The sequence below is a fragment of the Bufo bufo genome, chromosome 4, assembly GCF_905171765.1.
Source record: "Bufo bufo chromosome 4, aBufBuf1.1, whole genome shotgun sequence".
Taxonomy (NCBI): Eukaryota; Metazoa; Chordata; class Amphibia; order Anura; family Bufonidae; genus Bufo; species Bufo bufo.
In genome coordinates, this window is record NC_053392.1 from 539,718,185 (window position 1) to 539,723,100 (window position 4,916).

General features: G+C 42.9%; 1 pseudogene; it reads left to right on the forward strand.

Moving 5' to 3' along the window:
• The first annotated feature begins 436 nt into the window (after positions 1 to 436).
• LOC121000114 lies at positions 437 to 613 on the forward strand (annotated as a pseudogene).
• The last annotated feature ends 4,303 nt before the right edge of the window (positions 614 to 4,916 follow it).

Genomic DNA, 4,916 nt, shown 5'->3' on the forward strand with positions numbered 1-4,916 from the left:
TCCCGTTCCTTGTCCTCACTGACGTCATTGAAGGTCTCTTCCTCCACTCAGCCACATACAACACCAAGGGTCCCTGAAAGGTGACAACAAGCCCCCTGGGACACCTTCTGTGGTTGGTCTTCCACCTCCTTAAAGCCACCTTCCTCCTCTGACTCCTCTCTCTGCTTTGCCACAGGTCCAGCAATCAACGACGACAAGGCTGCTTCTGGTGGTGATGGTGACCACAACTCTTCCTCTTCATGCTCATCTACGGCCTGATCCAGCACTCTTCGCAGGGCACGCTCCAGAAAAAACGCATATGGGATGAGGTCGATGATGTTGCCTTGGGTTTGACTGACCAGGTCTGTCCCCTCTGCAAAAGGACGCATGAGCCTACAGCCATTGTGCATGAGCGTTCAGTAACACGGCCAAAAAATATCCAGCTCCGCAGAGGCTGTCCTCTTTTTTTTTTTATTAAAAAAAATCTGTTCTTAACAGTTTAATCTCTGTTTTGTCCCCTATCAGGGGCCGGTGTATGGAATAGATTTTAGGAACCGGGAGATGGAAAAAGATGCTTGGTCTGTCCTCCTACTTCCAATTTGGGGCACTGCGCGTGCGCCGTGCAATGTCCTGTGCAATCCCAATATGAGTGGTATGTTAAGTAGTACTATTCCTATCAGTTTAATCCCTGTTACGTCCCCTATCATGGGCCGGTCTATGGAATAGATTTTAGGAACCGGGAGATGGAAAAAGATGCTTGGTTGGTCCTCCTACTTCCAATTTGGGGTACTGCGCATGCGCCGTGCAATGTACTGTGCCACCAGATATGAGTGGTGTGTTAAGTAGTACTATTCCTATCAGTTTAATCCCTGTTACGTCCCATATCAGGGGACGTGTATGGAATAGATTTTAGGCAACCGCAAAGAGTTGCCAATAGTTGACACACTCATGACATAAATTTTAATCCTCTATGCGTCAATCTTGGTGTAGTGATGACGTTTGGGAGATTGCAGGCGATGTTTTTTTTTTTCATGCTGAGGTAGTTCAGTGACAGTTAAGTGACCCAGAAAACAATGATTCTGCAGTGTGGGCCGATTGTTGGCCTAGTAGGCTTTAATGATCACCTTACATGATCACAAAGAAAATTAATGTTTTTTCTATGCAATATTATCCAGCCGATCGCTTTTGGTCTGTTCACAATGAAGCAACGACCTTATCATCTGGGGTGTGCCAACATTGCCATTGCCAACACACTCATAGAGGTGGTCGCTTCATTGTGATACGAAGCCCCTTCACCACAACAAGGTAACGATCACGAAGGGAAATTGACACATGTATGTGCCTTTTTTTTTGTTTGTTTTTGCAGCCACAGTGCAGCACCAGAGGCCAGAAAAATTAGGCATGTACACATGCCTGAAAAACTAGGTATTGTTGCAGCCGCTGCTGTAGCAGCAGCCAGAAAAATTGATGTTTTCCAGGCAGAAAGTGCACTAAAACATTGCGGCTTGAACCCTAGTTGGTGGCGGATAAGTCACGCAAGTCATCCGGCATGCAGAGATAAAATACAGCAGAGTGTGGACCATTTTTAGCCCAGGCAGCTCATCTCATCAGGCCTTTTTTAGTCAAATGTATCGCTCACTGTCAGTAGTGATGAGCGGGAGGTGCCATATTCGGTTTCGCGATATTTCGCGAATATTCGCATGAATATTCGTGTTATATTCGTCGAAATCGAATATTCGCAATTATTCCAATTATCGCGAAATTATTTTTCGCATATTGCGAAAATTTATCTTGATAGTATAAGGCAACGTTCCTATGCTAATGACTATGGCTAGGCTAATATGTGTATATTACGAAATTTTGTAATATTGCTCTAACTTCGTCTCTTAGAATATTACGAATATTCTAAAAGACGAAGTTAGAGCAATATTAAGAACATTTGCAAAAGTCGAAATTGCGATGCGAGTAATATAACACGAAATAGTCGCATGAAGATTTAAACTTAGCACTGCTATATTCCATATTCTAGCCTAATATGGAATATAGCTGTGTTAAGTTAGCACTGCTATATTCCATATTAGGCTAGAATATGGAATATAGCTGTGCTAAATTGAAATCTTCATGCGACTATTTCGTGTTATATTACTCGCATCGCAATTTCGACTTTTGCAAATGTTCTTAATATTGCTCTAACTTCGTCTTTTAGAATATTCGTAATATTCTAAAAGATGAAGTTAGAGCAATATTACGAAATTTCGTAAAATACACATAGATTGTATTTAAGCTAATATACTGCTATAGTAATAATTTTTAATAGTGTACATATTTTACAAAACTTAAGTTCAGAAGAGGCAAAAAAAATTACAGGAAAAAAAAGGGATTATAGCACTATATTAGCTAAATTACAATCTATATGTGTATTTTAAGAAATTTCGTAATATTGCTCTAACTTCGTCTTTTAGAATATTCGTAATATTCTAAGAGACGAAGTTAGAGCAATATTACGAAATTTCTAAAAGACGAAGTTAGAGCAATATTAAGAACATTTGAAAAAGTCGAAATTGCGATGCGACTAATATAACACGAAATATTCGCATGAAGATTTCAACTTAGCACAGCTATACTCCATATTCTAGCCTAATATGGAATATAGCAGTGCTAACTTAGCACAGCTATATTCCATATTAGGCTAGAATATGGAGTATAGCAGTGCTAAGTTGAAATCTTCATGCGAATATTTCGTGTTATATTACTCGATGCGTTCTATTAAATTGCGATGCGACTAATATAACACGAAATATTCGCATGAAGATTTCAACTTAGCGCTGCTAAGTTGAAATCTTCATGCGAATATTTCGTGTTATATTACTCGATGCGTTCTATTAAATTGCGATGCGACTAATATAACACGAAATATTCGCATGAAGATTTCAACTTAGCACAGCTATACTCCATATTCTAGCCTAATATAGAATATAGCAGTGCTAACTTAGCACAGCTATATTCCATATTGGGATAGAATATGGAGTATAGCAGTGCTAAGTTGAAATCTTCATGCGAATATTTCGTGTTATATTACTCGCATCGCAATTGCGACTATTGCGAAATTTCGTAAAATACACATATAGATTAGATTGTAATTTAGCTAATATGGAATATAGCAGTAAGTTGAAAGCGCCACTGACTGGAGCAGCCAGGAAGCCAGGAATCCAAAGGACAGGTAAGAACAACTTTAGGGAAGTGGGAAAGAAAAAAATATAATAAAAAAAAAAAAAGAAAAAAAACGAATATTCTATTTCGCGAATATATAGAACGATATTCTAAATATTCGCGAAATCTCGAAATTGCGATATTCGAGAAAAAAATTCGCAATTCGAATATTCGCGCTCAACACTAACTGTCAGTCCCTTCAGGATCCATGCCTCATTCATCTTAATAAAGGTGAGGTAATCTAGACTTTTTTGACCTAGGCGACTTCTCTTCTCAGTGACAATACCTCCTGCTGCACTGAAGGTCCTTTCTGACAGGACACTTGAAGCGGGGCAGGCCAGAAGTTCTATCGCAAATTGGGATGGCTCAGGCCACAGGTCAAGCCTGCACACCCAGTAGTCAAGGGGTTCATCGCTCCTCAGAGTGTCGATATCTGCAGTTAAGGTGAGGTAGTCTGCTACCTGTCGGTCGAGTCGTTCTCTGAGGGTGGACCCCGAAGGGCTATGGCGATGCATAGGACTTCAAAAGCTCTGCATGTCCTCCATCAACAACACGTCTGTAAAGCATCCTGTCCTTGCCGGCCTGGTCGTGGTAGGAGGAGGATTACTTTCACCTCTTCCCCTGTTAGATTCCCATTGTGCTGTGACATCACCCTTATACGCTGTGTAAAGCATACTTTTTAATTTATTTTGGAACTGCTGCATCCTTTCCGACTTCCGGTAATTCGGTAACATTTCAGGCACTTTCTGTTTATACCGGGGGTCTAGTAGCGTGGCCACCCAGTACAGGTCGTTCTCCTTTAGCCTTTTTATACGAGGGTCCCTCAACCGGCACGACAGCATGAAAGACCCCATTTGCACAAGGTTGGATGTCGAGCTACTCATGTCCCGTTCCTAGTCCTCACTGATCTCACTGAAGGTCTGTTCTTCCCCCCCAGACACGTACAACATCACGGGTACCAGATAGGTGACAACGAGCACCCTGGGATGCCTGATGTGGTTGGTCTTCCTCCTCCTCCTCAAAGCCACATTCCTCCTCTGACTCCTCTTCCTCAGACTCCTCTTCCAGCGTTGCCGCAGGTCCAGCAAGCAACTCTTCCTCTTCACGCTCATCTACGGCCTGATCCAGCACTCTTCGCAGGGCACGCTCCAGGAAGAAAACAAATGGGATGATGTCGCTAATGGTGCCTTCAGTGCGACTGACTAGGTTTCTCACCTCCTCAAAAGGACGCATGAGCCTACAGGCATTGCGCATGAGCGTCCAGTAACGTGGCAAAAAAATTCCCAGCTACGCAGAGGCTGTCCTAGCACCCCGGTCATACAAATACTCGTTGACGGCTTTTTCTTGTTGGAGCAGGCGGTCGAACATTAGGAGTGTTGAATTCCAACATGTCGGGCTGTCGCAAATCAAGCGCCTCAATGGCATGTTGTTTCGCCGCTGGATATCTGAAAAGTGCGCCATGGCCGTGTAGGAACGCCTAAAATGGCCACACACCTTCCTGGCCTGCTTGAGGACGTCCTGTGTAAGCTTGGGTACTTATGCACAAAGCATTGCACAATCAGATTCAACACATGTGCCATGCACGGCACATGTGTCAACTTGCCCAAATTCAATGCCGCCAACAAATTGCTTCCGTTGTCACACACCACTTTGCCGATCTCCAGTTGGTGCGGAGTCAGCCACTGATCCACCTGTGCGTTCAGGGCGGACAGGAGTGCTGGTCCGAT